We start from the raw sequence: 17,446 nt of genomic DNA on the forward strand, positions 1-17,446 counted from the left end.
TTTACTCTTCCTCCAACAGGAGGGTCTTTGTGTGGCCCTGAAAGAAAAATGTTGCTTCTATGTCAATAGGTCAGGAGTCATCCGTGATAGGATGGCCAGGGTTCAAGAAAGCTTAGAAAAAAGAGAGAAAGAGAAAAACAAGAATCCTGCTATGAAAATTGGTTCTCCACACCTCCGTGGCTGACCACCCTCTTACCATCCCTCCTAGGACCCCTTGTAGGGTTACTTTTGGTGTTCTCTTTTGGACCATGGGCATTCCAAAAACTAGTTAACTTTATCAAACAACTTTATTATCATCGTCTAATGATGAATAAGGAAGATGAGGCTCCTTCGGAGTCGTCCCATAACACATGGCCCAGGTCACCTCACACAATGGCCACCTACAGAGGGCATGCCCCCATGTAGGGAGGTGTCCAGGTAACAAGCCTGCAAGGATAGGGGAAGGAGCCTTAGACACCCATATCCCAAAAATGCCAAGGAACAGATCCACCCCTGGGGTCACCCCCAAGAGGGTGTCCTCACAGTGTTGTACAAGTTCCCCATCATCTATAGGGGCCAGGCCTCTGTACTCCCTTCACTGACAACTCATGCCACTTCCACTTAGTAAAACAAAAGGGAGGAATATGTTGGGAGTAACTCAGTTACCTTCATCTTTTGGAGCCAAACTGTACTTTCTAAAGTCTAGAGATTTATGTAATTGGCCTTTACCCTTAACAAAGTAGCCTTCAGGGGGTACTCAGAAGAGAAACAGCATAGGTAGAACATAGGAACGCCATGACCCAGAAAATTTGTCCAAACTCAGCCAGCCCTAACCATCAGCTAGACAACAGCTGTTAGCCCACCAATTGCTCTCCCTTCTGAACTTTTTACTTTGCAAATATCCTGCTCTATGTGCTTAAACAATACCCTGTACATGCACACCTGGTGAGCAAAGCAACCCTCTTACCCCCTCTGCCCCCTCCCTTTCTCCTGCTCTATCAAGTATATTAACTACCGTGAGAAAAATAAAATTTGCCACATGATCAGTTGCTTGTCGTGTTGTTATTCCTTTGTGTCTTCTTGTCCCCATCCCTGGTCTTTAGATCTCTTGCTCCAGGTTGATGTCCTGCAGGTCAGGACATGTTATTATTGTCAAATTTTAGCAGGAAATAATTCTGTGAATACAGTGCCCCCTTTACCTACTGTTGACACTAAGAGAGAATTTACACCTCTTTAGGTTTCATTTTCAGTTGTTTAGGATTGGGTTTAGAAGGAGGTGTTCAGACTTGGTATGTCTTTTAGATAAGTTTAGGGTACAGATGGGAAAGGTATGGTTAGGATGGGATATAGGTAGTTTAACATATCTTCGTCCTGTGATTTACCCTAGAAATTATTAGCTATAGACAACTTACATTGTTACAGACTCTTGTATGATAAAACATATGTATGATCAAGTTGTATTCTTTTCTTGGATAATTTGTATATTACAGTTTTTCATACTGTGTAAGGTATTCTTTCTATTCATGATGCTTGCACACCAATATCCTTATCACATTCTAGGTATATATGCTTTCACATATGTTTAAGATATTCTGTATTTTGATGCAATTTAGGATATTTTTATTCTGTTGTACTATTCAGTTCTACCTCTGATTAAGACATTTCAATTATATCTCTGCTTTATAGATTCACATATATATGTGTATATAATTATATTACTGTGATTTTTGTCCTTGCTAAATTATTTTTGAAAGCTTAAGCCATTGTACATCTAAGTTCCCGAGAATTACAAATATTTTCACCCACATTTTTATATCTATGAGATTAGTCAGACATAGAATTTGATCTTCAAACACTTCATAGACCAGCAGAAAATGGCACTTAAATGTTTTAATATTAGTATTCTGTTGACAAGAGATATTATTGCTCCTGACAGCACCAAGCTATTCCCAAGAAAATATTGGGCACCGATGTCAATTCTGGAGTCTGTTCTCTCTTTGGCTAATGGACTCTTGGTCAAAGAACTGCCCCCACTTCGAGCACTGACTCTGGAGTCCTTATGGGTAAGTCCTATGTATATGTCAATAAAGCACTGTTGGCCAATAGGGAAGCAAGATAGGTGACACTAGGAGTCCAGGAGGACTCTGGGTAGGACAAACACAGGGAGTCACCATGTAGCCCTCCAGAGAAGTAAGATGTCCAGAACTTTTCTCCAGTAAGAGAAATACTTAGATTAACAATTATGTGATAAATACTTAAGTCAGAGCTAGCCAGTAAGAAACAAGCAAGGTCAACAGCTTCATAATTAATACAGAGTCGTGTGTGTTATTTGGGGACTACAACATGGCAGGGCCCAGCCGACTGGTGGGGAAAAACCAAGCAGCTGACAAGAAAAAAGTTTCTCTCTACACTGTCTTACTGTGTTTGCAGGAGAAAAAATAGAAGACTTCTGAACATTACCAAATCAGGGTAAGACAGCATTTCTACCTCCCTGCTTTTGTGTTGGTCAGTCTGATACTCTGGGCCTTATCCAATGCTATTTGCCCCTACACTACTGTGAGACTTTGTGTGACTGTCCGGGTAGTTTGCTGTTTCTGTTTCCATTGCACTTTGGAAGCTGCTCACCTGTGTTCCTGCCTGCCATAATATTTTATCTTCCTTCTCAGGTCTTAGAAAAGGTTGAAAATTAGACTGTCACAATTATTGTTCTTTATTCCCAGATAGAAATATTAGGTACAAAACTTTCCATCTTAGAACAGCTCTTAATAATCTCTATTATGTCTTTACCCCAAGACTGGATATGTAGTTCTCGTCATTTGCTTTTTTTGTTTTACTGGTTTTAGATCTTCATGGTGTATGTTTATAATTTTCCTTCTCCTAGTACATACTTGAATGTTGCCATCTTTGTATATAATTTTGTATCAAATCTAAGTATTTTCTTTAGACTAAGAGAGGAATTGTAGGGAGAGATCTTACTAGGTACCTGTGGCATTGACCAAGCCCTTTTGGGCATGGCCACAGATACATATGGGGTGTGTGAGATATAGGCCTGAGGATAGAGAGGTGAGCTCTCTCTTGGGTTTCAGGTCAAGACTCAGAGAGCAGCTGAGACTGGATGCTCTGGTTGCTGCCCTGGAGTATCAGTTTCCCATGTAAGTGATTTCTTTCCAAAAAAAATAACCTACAACATCCCTGTAACATATATGATAATCTTATTTCAATTAAGTGTATTGAATAAAATCTAATTTCAATTAAAATGAACAATGAAGAAAATATATTCATAAAATAATGTGCAAAAAATTGTATGTAGAAGTGACTATAGCTGATAGTGCACAAGAACATATTTCATAAATGAGCACAGAGTCTGTTTTATGAACCAAAATATCTTGCTTTTACAATGGGGTCATTTTAGCAATTAAACTTTTGTCTTTGTTCAACCAGCTTTCTGCTATTGCACTGTACATTGTTCTAATAAACTGTGCATACATCTTAAAATAAAAAATTGGACCCTATAATTTTGATAGAGGTATATCACCTTGAACTATCTTAGAAACCAGCCAGTGCTTTCATTTATTTTCCCTGGCCTGGTACACATTTCTACTTTACTCATGTTGCCCATGATGCTTCCCTTCCTCTAATTTGCTCTGGAATTAGTAACTTCTTAATGTTTGAAATTAGATCAGTTATTGATATATTTGCTTGTATAGAATCTTGGCTGATATGAGTTTCTGTCTTGACATATATTTTGGAAAAAATTCATTTCAGTTTATTTCTTTTCTAATTTTTTCTGACCTATCAGTTACTCAAAATTGTGTTCTGAATCTTTTCTTTTTAGGGGAAGTAATTAGGAAGTTTTTACTGAACAACAGCATTGTGATTTTGTGATTTGCATTGCATTTAAAATATAACACTATCTTGGGGCAGGCAAACTGGTTCTTGCTTTTGTTTTTTTTTTTTTACTTCATTTTTCATTTTAAATTTAGATTAGAAACAAGGATGCTTAACAAGTCAATTCCAGGTCCCCCTCCCTTTCCCTCCCCTCCTCCCGTGCCCTCCCCCCACACCTCCCATTATCCCCTCATTTCCCCAGGGAGGGTAAGGCCCTCCATGGGGGTGTCCATAGTCTGTCATTTCATACAGGGCAGGGCCTAGACCCTCCCCCAAGTGTTCAGGGTGAGAGTGCATCTCACATTGTTGGATGGGAGTCCAATGTCCGTGTGTATACTCGGGATGAATACTGATCTACTGCCCAAGGCTCAATAGATTACCTAGGCCTCTTCACTGACACCCACATTCAGGGGGTCTTGATCAGTCCCATGCTGGATTTCCAGGCTGACAGATGCCTGGGATTCAAGAGATAGCCTTTGTCAGGTGAGCTGTTTCTGGGGGTTAAAGCATCTCAGTGTTCTGAATCTTACTTTTTTTGGAAATAGGGTATATTCTCTCTTACAACACATCACACCCAAAGTTTCTCCTGCTTCCATCCCTCCTAGCTACATCCCTCCCCTCTCCCACAAATCCACTTTTAGTTCATTTCCTCTTCACAAAGGAGCGGGGTTTCAAAGAGAAAATAGTCACATAGAAAAACAACAACGACAACAACTATAACAAAAGACACAATTAGAAAAGGCAAACACCCTCATATGGGTGGTGGACAAGGCAACTGAAAGGAACAAAAGAGTCCCAGGAGCACACAAAAGAGTCAGAAGTACCCATTGTTAGGAATCCCATAAGAGCATAAAGATAACAGCCATAACATATACTCAGGATCTAATGCAGACACACGAAGGCCCCTTGCTTGTATTTCTGTTCTCTGTGATCTCATATAAACCTTACTTATTTTATTTGTTTGAACATATTCTACTTATGCCCTTCATACACTCTGACTCCCACAGCCTTTACTCACCCTCTTCCAGGGAAGCTCAAATCTCTGATGAGAATGGTCTTAATGGAGCCTTCCAATTTAGACTTCATAATGTCTTGCTATGGGTCTCTGCATCTGCTCCCATCCGTTGCCAGGAGAAGAAGCCTCTTTGACGATCATTAGCAATGGTCATTGATTATTGCAGAATATCATTAGTAATTATTTCATTGATTGTTTTTGCCAGTTATATTTGGCTCCATCCTAGGTCTAGTCTTCTGGGACATCCATTCTCCAGTTCCTGTCCATATTGACAGTATATCACATCAGTTACCTCTCTTGGTATGGGTTTGAAGTTAAACCAAACATTGTCTTGCCACTGCCACAATTTCTATACCACCATTGCCCAACAATTCTTGCTGGCAGGAACTATTGTAGGTGGAGTAATTTCTAGCTGGGTTGGTGTAGGGAGAGATCTACATACCCATAGCACTGACCAGGCCCATTTGGGTGTGTTCACATGTATGTAGAACGTACAGGGGATAAAAGAGCTAGGGGATGAAAATTTTTCTCTTTGGGTTCTGGTTTTGGCCAAGAGAGCATCGTGCGGACCTTTGGTTCTCAGCTTTCTTGGCTTCTCATGTAAGTGATTTCTCCCTCAATAAAATATCATAGAGCATCCCTATTTTGTGTCATTTAATATTTTCACATTATATGGTGTCAGGAGTTAGATCCTACAAGTTAGTGTTCAGGTTTCTTTACTGTACTCTCCACAGTACCTTCTCATGATGAAGAAACAAGAGTATAGCGTTGCAGGGTCCAATGCCACATCAGCTTCAATTCTCTACATTCAGGGAACTGTGTGGAAGTTGTCTTTGGCTATGGAGCCCCACTGTCAGTTTTCAGAGAGCTAACAGTTCCTATAGCATCAAGATTGTTTGTTTAAGAATCTTAACCTTTTCACCTAGCAGCTCAACTTAATGTAAGACAGTCCTTCTAAAGGAAGCCTTGTCTGACTACAAAACATTGCCTCTTCAGTCTATATATTCTCACCACAAGTCCTGACTAGGGCCACACTCATTGATTTCAAAAAATGTGCACTGCTATAGGATGCCACACCGCCACCTGAACACCTGCCAGTTTCAACTGTCTCTCCCTATACTCTCGCCCTCCATCCATACCACCTACCTAATTTCTTTGGCTTCTGAACCTTCTTGCCCTCATTTCATCTGCAGAATCTATTCTATTCCCCATTCCAATTGAACTATATACTTCCTCTTCTATAATGCTCTTCTTCACCTATCCTGCTTGATTATCATTTGCTTAACAACAAATGTCCACCTCTAAGCAAATAATTACCATATTTGTCTGCTGCTTCAGAATGAAGAACCAGACATAAATCATATACCTACGAATACCTAATGATAAAGAAAGCAGAAATATGTAATGGAAGAAGGAGAGCTTGTCAATCTGGATATCTGTAGTAAGAAGACTCTGAATAGATGCAAATTTTACCCCCTACACAAAGTTCTAGCCTAAGTGGATCAAAACTTCACCATGGACTTTGATCCTGCCTCAAAGACATGTGCCTGACTTCAATAACCCCACTGGGGAAGCCTTACCCTCTCTGAGGATTGGTTGGTGTGGGATGGGGTCAAGGGTGGGTAGAGTGGGAGGAGGGGAGGGAGTCAGAACTGGTACTCATATGTACAATAAGAAAAGATTGTCTTAAAATAAAACATAATGTCCAAAATTATATATTAAAAAGATACATTAAACATGATACAAGAGAAAGTAGGAAATACCCTTGAATTCAATGACCTAGGAAACAACTTCCAGATTAGAATATCTACACCACAGACACTAAGAACAACAATCAATAAATGGGACCTCATCAAACTGGAATTGTTCTGTAAGGCAAATGTCACTGTCGATGGGCAAAGAGGCAGCCTACAGCATCATAAAACAACTTCACCAACTCCAAGGTATATGTTTATATTTTGAAAAATCTCAATATACAAAAAATAGGCCAGCTTTAAAACTCGAACAGATCTAAACAGAGGAGTCGAAATAGAGATTTCAAAAATGGCTTAAAAACACTAAAAGAAATGTTCAGCATCCTTATCCATCTGGGAAATAGAAATCAAAACCACTTTATAATCCAATTGTATACTGGTCGAAAGACTAATTTTAATAACACATGTGATAGACTCTTGGGGGAGGGCCTAGGACCTGCCCTGGATGAGATGACAGACTCTGGATATCCCCCATGGAGGACCTTACTAAGCCTAAAGAATGGAGTGGGAATTCGATGGGGCCTGCCAGGGTTGGTGGGGGAGTGTGGGAGGAGGGAAGGGAGAGGGAGCTGAGATTGACATGTGAAACAACCTTGTATCTACTTTAAATTAAAACAATCTAAAAACAAAACATATGTGAAAGCTCTTGCTGGTGATGATGTTGAGCAAGAGCAACACTCCTCCATTGCTAATGGGAGTGAACACTTTTAGAGCCACTATGGAAGTCAGTATAATGGTTCCTCAGAAAAATAGCCATTCTTCCTCAAGATCCAGCTATACCAACCACTCTTTGGCATAGCCTCAAAAACTAATCCATCCTAATACAAGGACAGCAGGTCAACTATGTTCCTCATGTTTCTTTCAAAATACAAATACTAGAAAAAATATAGATGACCCTCAACAGAAGTGTGAATAAAAAATGTTTTACTTTTACACATTTGGTTATTACTTGGCTGCTAAATATGACATCATGATATTTGCAGGCAAATGGATGTTCTCAATCATTTTTCAAAGTTATGTTTTATTCTAGTATGATTGTAAAGTCAGCTATGCATGACATCAAGACTCTGGATTTGGTAAAGGTGCTATATGACCCCGAAGTATGTCTACATTACTGAATTCTTTTTAGAAACATAACAAAATTCCTCATTTTCCTGTTTGTTATATAGATCATAGCATATTGAATTATGACTGATTTCATAGACCATTGGAAAGATAAGATGATTATCTTTTTTCAGATATGTTGTTTAGTTAAGTGATATTAACATACATAATAATACATCTTTCTCTTTCATGAAGATTACATGATGTGTGTATTTCTTATTTATTGTGGCCTCATGAACTAATTTTACCATTAATATATCTGCATATATTAATTATGTTCTTGCATTAGTTTTAATTATGTGTTTATCCAACTCAATTACTTTGTCATTTTCCTGGTATCAATTAGAATCCTGATTTGTGTAGCATGATATAGTAGTAATACACTTAAAGCCAGAACTTGGGAAGCAGACAAAGATGGATCTCTGTGATTTTGAGGACAACCAGGGCTATATAATAAGACCCTGTCTGAAAACAAACACACAAAATTCCAATTTTAATTTGTTATTTTGTCAATACATAATTAGATCACAATTTTTGTGATTCTAGAACCTATTAAAATACATTCTATACATATATTTCTATCTATGGATAGGTGTATATGTATGAATATATCTTATTTATTTACCATTCTATGTGTATTTTATTTGCCATTGTAAAATATTAGCACTCCAACTAAAATATCTCCAGCATATGATTTTTAGCCCTAGAACTTTATATTGGTTATGATACATATGATATTATATGCAGTAAATCTCTTAGTTATTTTCAATACATTCAATATATTTTCTCAATGGATGTAAATATTTAACTAAGTAGATGATGACTATTATATCATATTTACCCAAATATTTTCCTTCCTTCTTTAAATTGCATTGTTTCCTTGTACTCTAATTTTTCTTCTCCATTAAGGAAAGGTATCTATCATTCATTTTGTGGTCAGTCTTCTTTTCTCTTCGTGTTTATTGTTTGGGTATATTTTGTTTCACTAAAGGAATTTAATAGATATACAATTGCGTATTGAAGGCAATTTTCTTTTAAGAAATTAGTAATGTTCTTTTAACTACTCTCTGTATAAAACATACCTGCACACATTATTTCACAAATTTTTTTGTGATTAGACTTTGATATTTAGTAGTCCATAAATTGTAGAGTCTGTGATGCGGTCCATTTTTTATGTTGCACCCCACAGGTACGCAGATTTCAGCTTCAAGTTTTCAGTGATCTGATATGTCACTTATGAAAAGCTAGGGATGCCCATATCTGGCTCTTTACATTTAAGGAATTTCCTATCTATTGCCTGTTTTTACAAGTGCTTTGTCAGAAAAGTAATACCAATTCAATATTTGTTCTTCTGTCTTACAAATGTTATGCATGACTTGGGATTCCTATCACAATAAAACAACAATAATGAAAGCAGGATCAACAAAACAATCTTCTTACACTTTGAGTCTTCCTTTGTCTACTTTTCTGTGCAATCTCTCTTTGTTTCAGTGCTCATGTTCATTACTCGTCAATAAAATGACACCTTGAGTAGATCTGGAGTTGATGCATGGCTAGAAGAGATGAAAGAACAACCTCCCTTGAAGGAAGACATGCAAACTGATATTATTTTCTACTTGGTTTTTCTGACAGTATCTGTTACAAAGTTTCACTTTCAGAGAGATTTTTGATCAGAACTTTGTATATAAAGCCAAAAAAGACAGTGTATATCATATAGATTTTTGAAATATTTTGATTATTTTCAGTCCACCCACTACTATTTTCTTTTCAGAGTCCTCGGGAGACATTTATTTGTTCATTCATATCTCATCCAGAGTTTTGGCATAAATAAATGAGAAATATGAGCTACAGTGGTTTCAATCAATCTTTGACAAAATCAGAATCTTATCACCAATATTATTTAATACTCATTTGTTACAATCACAGATTTTATTTAATTATAATTCATGGCTGTTTGAACACATTCAGCATTTAATTTCTGCTCTACTTTGGTCTGAAATAACATTTTATGTCCTGTCTCAAAAGTTAACAGTCACAGTTTTTTCTGAGTACTAGATATTATAATCAAAATTCTCTCACTAAAATTCATGGAACTAGATTTTCTATTAAATCATCTTAAATTAAGAATATTATTTATATAATGACACATTGTTTAAAGCTATTTGGATTACTAAATTCAACAGAACATCTACATGAAACATTAGATTTCTGAAATAGAGCTGTCCTAGCTGTAGTTATAGCCAGGTCTTGTGCAACTCATTACTTGTAATTGGGGAATTCCTGCTTGGAAGATGTTCTAGACCCCAGGAAGGAAACACAGCATTTAGCTTAAGTTTTAAAACACTTACTCAAGAGGTTCTTGAAGTTTACAGGACTTACAATGTAACTACTCAAACTGTACACACATTAGTGTTTTCTAGGAAAAGGAAAAGTTCTTGTTGGCCAAACTACCTGAAATTTTACCTGGAAATCACTGAAATTAAGTTTTCACCCATGCTGGCATATTTGGTTTTGTATGTGCAGTGGCAATAGAGTCACCAATGCTTTTATCGATAATCATCTATATGTCCCCGTAGTTAGAACTGATACTGAATGGCTAACAAAGCTAGGTATATGTGCAATCATCTGCCTGTTATTTCAGTTGTGTCACTTGAGTAAATAGATTCTTGTTCACGTCTTCCTGGAAAGGTAATACAGTAAAAGGATGCATCACTTTTGCATTATATACTACAAATTTTATAGTAAAATTTATTTACTACAGTAAAAGTAGCTATTATGTTCTGCAACCTATCTGAAACATCTAGATTTTGACATGGATTCTAGCAATATAAACAGGAGTAGATTCTGCTTTTAATGACAACAGGATAAACTCAAATACAAAGGAATAAAGTAATACAAATATGTGGGTTTTGTGTGTGTGTGTGTGTTCTGCAGGTTAAACTCTGGTCCTTCTGCTTATATGACAAGTGCTTTATTAACAACTTTATCGCACAGCCCAAACTAAAGAATCTTTGAGATTTATGACAAATTAGTTTTGAAAATAAGTTCCTGAGAACAAATACTCATCTAAATAACATATTTACTCATCCACTTTGCAGATGTGACTGTAGTTACATCACTCTGGAATATTTGTTTTACTCATTTGAAACATTTGCCTGTGAATCTCATAATAAAGAAGCTACAAACCACATAACATCAGCTTAAGGCACTTGTGAAAAGGGATGAATATTCCTGGGTAGCAGAAATAGGATAGGGATGGATGGATGGGAATTACTGAAACAAAGTCCTCATACAGGGAGGTAAAAGAAAAGGAAGAAATACAAGGAGGGAAAGGTAAACTGGAGATCCAAATTGAGTGGTTGTATAGAAACCAATTATAACAAACATTTTCTGTCTGTCTATCTATCTATCTATCTATCCTTCTATCACCTATCTATAGATAGATAATCACATATGATAATCTAAAAGAAGAAATGCTCAAAATTGAAGAGCAAAGGTGAGAAGAAAGGCAATGACAGAACTAACAATAAATATATGCATAACCATCATCAATATCTCACTTTTTTGAATTGATTATTTTGAAAAGTACAATTATTAAGTTATTATGAGTTCTTTTGATGAACTACTATGAATCTGTTAAACAAAGAGATTTATATGGACATAGAAACAAGTTTATCTTATGTGTTCAAAAAAGAAAAAGAATTGCCAGATTTCTTAAGAAATTATCACTGTCTCATTATAATATACCAATAGATGACCTCTTGTAGGGCCTCTTCGTTCATTAAATAAAGCCTTAAGAATAGACTCAAATAGAATGTAAAGGACAATTAATAAGCATTTAAAATAAAAATCCCATTGATGGCAAGGTAAAAATCTCTCATTAAAAATGAAAAAGATAGGCATGAAGACCATTCACATGTACAAGACAGCCACACAGTTGTGGTGTAGCTTTAGAAAAGGAGCAAGAATTCCCCAAGCAAAAGTGAGGGAGTTTTCTGTGAGACTATGTCTCCTAGAAATGTCAGAAACTACAAACATAAAGTTTTATGTGACTGTGCACACATATGCTGAAGAAGGGCATCAACAATAGACATGTAAAGTAAGGTTTGGGGAAAGGCTATGAGATCTCAAACAAACAAACAAACAAAAAACACATCTAAGTACAGAATGTTTAGTGTGGGAGAAATACTCTTCCCCAGGGAAGAATACACCCATTGGTTATCTGTTACCAAATTATCAACCCTCAAAGCATATACAAGTAATATTACATTGGCTGAAGAGGTCTTATTTAAGAACACACACAAACACAGAAACACAGACGCACACACACACATGTGCATGTGTTATGCTTCAAATATAACAAAATAAACTATGATAAAACAAAAATCAAAACAACTCTTATAAACAATCTTAACCCAGTCAGATTGACTAAAATATAAAAGACCAAGGAGAGTTTACTCTGGGGAGGATATGGAGAAAGGGAAACACTCCTCAATTGATAGTAAGAGTGCAAACTTGTACAATCACTTTGGAAATAAGTATGGCAGTTTCTCAGGAAAATGGGAATCAGTCTCCCTCAAGATGCATCAATTCCACTCTTAGGCATATACCCAAAGATTGCACATATATACAATAAGGACATCTGTTCAACTATGTTCATTGCAGCATTAATTGTAATAGCCAGAACCTGGGTGCAATCTTGATGTCCCTGTACAGAGGAATGGATAAAGAAAAGATGGTACATTATGCAGTGGAGTACTACTCATTGGGAAAAAAATCAATGAAAACTTGAAATCCAAAGCAAATGTATGGAAGTAGAAGAAACCATTCTGAGTGAAGTAATCTACACTCATAAAGGCAAACACGGTATGTATTCACTAATAAGTGGATTTAGACATAGAGCAAAGATTGCCAACCTACAGTACACTACCCCAGAGAAGCTAGGAAACAATGAGGACCCTAGGAGAGACATACATGGAAGCTTGAGAAAAGGGAGGAGGGAGGAGGTAGGAGAATGAAGAGGGTAGAAAGAGAAGGTGAGGAGAACATGAGTCACTTGGAAGATTGAGTAGGAGGAAGAATAGAGGAGAACAAGAACAGAGGTACCTTAATAGAGGGAGCCATTATAGGCAAAACCTAAAGTTGAAATGGATTAAAGACCTCAATATAAATCCATCCACACTGAAACCTCATAGAAGGGAAAGTGGAAAGTACCCTTGAATGTATAGGAACAGGAGACCACTTCCCAATAGACACCAGTAGCACAGACACTGAGAGCAACTGTTAAAAATTGGGACATCCTGGAACTGAGAAGTTCTGTAAACCAAAGTGTGGTGCCCCTGCCACAAACAAGTACGGGGTATTAGGAAAAGAAAGACAAACCATCTAGCTGCTTGTATTAAAAGAATGCATATGCTGTTATTATTGCCAGGAGAGAGTGTGTGTGTGTCTTTATTGCAAGGGCTAAGAAGTCCCTCTCTTGTAGGAGGGAACAGTCTTATATATACAGGCTTACAGCACAGTGGAAAAACCCCAGGTGGAAGAGAGGTGTTTTCCTCATGCTAGATGTTGATGTCAGGGGGCAATGTGGGGGCGGTAAGCCAGGACTAGAAAACAGGATGCACCTGTGGCTATCAGCTGACAACTCAGAGACCCTGTGGGGGCTAGGCCCCAACACGAAAGAACAAGATAAAACAACTTTCTACAGGATGGGAAAAGATCTTCACCAACCCCACATCTAGAAATAACTAGAATTTCTAGAATAACTCTAGAAAATAGACACCAAACTACCAAATAATCCAATTAAAAATGGGAAACAGATCTTAACATGGAATTCCCAACAGAACAGTCTAAAATGATGGGAAGGCACTTAAGGAAATGCTGAACACCTTTAGTCATTAGGGAAACACAAATGAAACCAACGCTGATATACAATCTTATAGCAATCAGAGTAGCCAAGATCAAAAACACCAAATGACAGCTTATGCTGGAAAGGATGTGGAAAAAGGGGGCCACTCCTCCATTGCTGGTTGGAGTGCAAACTTGTACAACTGCTGTGGAAATAAGTATGGTGATTTCTCAGCAAATTAGGGATCAGCCTACCTCAAAATCCTGCTGTACCACTTTTGGGCTCATACTCAAAGGAGGCACATACACACCATAAGGACATTTGCTCAACAATATCAATACCAGCATTATTCATATAAATCAGAATCTGGAATAAACCTATATGCCCCTCAACCAAAGAATGGATAAATAAAATGTGGTACATTTACACAACGGAGGAATACTCAACAGTAAGAAATAGTGATGTACTAAAATTTGCAGCCAAATGAACAAATGATACCCATTCTACAATTCACAACCTCAGAGAAGCTAGAAAACTCTTCCAAAAATGGATGGAAGCAGATGCAGAAATCAACAACTAACAATTGGACCAAGCTCCTCGAATAGAATTGAAGTGAGTGAATAATGCTAATATGAACAAAAGAGTCAAAACCATTATGGGGAAAACCACAGAATCAGCTGACCTGAGCTACTGAGAGATCACTGACTCCAGTATGACAAATGAGGAATCTGCATAAAACTGAACTAAACTCCCAATATAGGTGACAATTGTACAGCTGGGACAATATATGAGGCCACCATCACTGGGTCCAAGAACTATCTTTAATGCACAAACTGACTTAGTGTAGCCCATTTTATTTGTAGAGATATACTGCTCAGCCTAGACACAAGGGTGTGGGCATGGGATGGTGCCTTGGACCAGGCTCAAGGAAATGATGGGATAGACTTTGTTCACTTCCTAGGGGAGGCCTTACCCTCTCTGAGTAGCAGATTGGAGTTGGGGTGCAGGAGAATTGGTGAGAGTAGGAGAAGAGGATGGAGAGGTAACTGGGACTGGAATGTAAAAAATAAATAAAAATGAGAGATGTCTTAGAGGTTAAGAAGACTGGATGCTCTTTCAGAGTACCTGAGTTCACTTCCCAGCAATCACATGGTGGCTCACAACCGTCTGTAGTGAGATCTGGTGCCCTCTTCTGGCATGTAGACATACATGCAGGCAGAACACTATACACATAATAAATAAGCAATAAATCTTTGAAAAAATGAAATATAAAAAAATAAGAAATAACCCCAAATGATTTTGGCTGTTTTACACACATTTAATAACACACATGAGACTTTCATTGCTCACAATATTCTCTTCTAACATTCATCTACTGTGAAACAGTGTTTTACTCCGCTGATGCTTCCATTTTTCAGGTATATCTAGACATTGATAGCTTCAATTTCTTCTCAATGCAGCTTAATCTTTTATAATCTTTGCCCATATTTCTCAATCTTTTAATAAACAAAACATTTATCTCATGTTATTTATACTTCTTTATTCAGAGATATGCCACACTTTTGTTAAATCATATTTGTTTTTTAATTCTACTTTCTTAGTCACAATATAAATTTTAAGTTCAATGAGGATAATCATTTTTCTTCATTTACATTTGATTCCTAAAGATATCCTCTTTCACTCTATTCCTCTCATAAAAATCATAACTTTAGTTAAAGCTAATTAACTACAAATCAAAACACTAATCAAATAATAAATAGCATTTCTCCATACCGCTCCACAAATCATTGGCTCAATGCACTAATGACAATTGATTGTATGAACTACATTTAAATATTTTCCCCATTTATACTCAGGACTTTCAATCAGTAATTTCGTAGAACCATTGAAAGGGAACTGTGTCTGCCTTCATTCTTTTTATCAGAAAGAAACATTTAATGATTCTTGACAGAATATTAAATTTTATCTTTCCTTGAAAGACCAATATGCTCATTTCCTTTGTCTTTTATTTTCATTTAACTCTGACCAATATATTGCACTAAATTTAGTATCTTTGATCTCTTAGTTTTTTCTTTTAATTAAAAAATGTTTTGATGTTCATAAATATTAATTTTTTTCAGAGAGATTCCACACATATACAAGAATATGTCTTTGATTCAGGTAGATCTTATAAATTATATATGCATATATCATTGCCTATTCAATGTCTCTTTCTCATGGTTGAATAATTTTCTCCAATTCAGTAGGTCAAAATTGAGTGACTGTTCATATCTAAAAGCTTCTCTTTACCATCTTTCTCTAAGTTCTACCTTCCCAACTACTAAATATACTTCAAGGCAAATCTCAATTTCTCCTTCACTTTTTATTTTTATTTAGTCAAAAAATTCTATTGATTTTAATTTCTAAAATTACTAATTTCTAATTTCTTACATCTATCTGGTCTACCCAGCTTCTTGTTTATAGTTACAAATATTTACATCCTGCTTTAGAAATTTTTGCCCATGATATAAACAATATTCTGTGTTTGCTTTTGGATTAGATACTACTTGCCCTTTCATACTTATGTTTATAATCTACTTACAATATTATCAATAGTTTGAAACAGTTCCAAAATAATAATTGCTCACAGACTATTTATGCTATTCCCCTAAGTTCATAGTTTGGAATCTTAATCTTTCACATTCTGAAAATTGTCCTGATAAATAAGCTGTGTGTAAACACAAATGTGGGTTCCTTCTAGTTGCAACATTCACAGGTGTTCGCAATAGGACTATCAAGTCCATAAAATTGTATTATTTGTATTACAAAACACCACAGTTAGTTTGCAATAACAATTGAAGTGGGAAAGGCATAAATCACATGTTGTAGATATCATGAGCAACATTTACTTTTGGTGAAATATTTTTCAGTCTTGTTACAGTTTAATCTAGCTATAATTGTAGGATAATATTACATGAAAATATATTTTATACCATTATTTGAATAATTTTCAATTTGGACAGAAATTAACACATAGAAAATAAAGCTGCTATGTTATATTAGAGTAATAAATACATGATATTTACTCTAAGGTAGATAAGGTAGCTTCATAGAATCCTGAAAATATTTTAAAATACAATTGATGTACTAAATAGAACATACAGTATCTAAAATGCTGAAGCACATATTGTGATAGCTATTATTGATTATCTACTTGACTACATATGTAAATAGCTATAGTCAAATATAGAGGGTTCAACTTTGAGATAATATGCTTAATTTGAGGAGTAAAGATCTGAATCTTTGAGGTAAAAAGACAGAATTTTAATCCAGACCAAAACTGGACCATGCCTTCTGCAGGGAGCCGGAATGAAGACTGGAAGTGGGATGGTTTTGCTGTAAGTCTGCTTGTTTTATCTTACTGAGAGCTTTAAGGTCAAAACTGTTGAAATCAGTCTGAGGCCTCCAGAAATTAGAAGCAGGCAAACCCCTTGTGAAAATAATGCACTTTTAGTCAGTGCTAACACCATCGCCAAAGTCAGCCACACACTCCAAGAGAAATGCAGGCAGACCGTGATGCTGAGCTTGGGGAATCAAGCATTTACACCCCTATGGCAAGCGTAAGAAAGAGCCAAGAGCACCTACCTGTAGCTGCTGGGAAGAACACCCCAAACACATCCCCTACGGCTAGATGCTTCTTCCTGTTCCCCCTGCGGTGTCTCCCCAATTCTGTGGCCGGAGATTAAACCACCAGCCAGGAGGGTGAGAAGTCTGGGAAGAATTGTATATAGATGGATAGCAAAAGTCCTTAAAAAGGGAAGTTTTTTTTTCTTGGGGAGTTCTCCTCCTAAGCTGACTGGGGAAGCATAAAGTTTTCTT

Source organism: Mesocricetus auratus, unplaced genomic scaffold, assembly GCF_017639785.1.
Source record: "Mesocricetus auratus isolate SY011 unplaced genomic scaffold, BCM_Maur_2.0 Super-Scaffold_100009, whole genome shotgun sequence".
In the NCBI taxonomy this organism is placed as follows: Eukaryota; Metazoa; Chordata; class Mammalia; order Rodentia; family Cricetidae; genus Mesocricetus; species Mesocricetus auratus.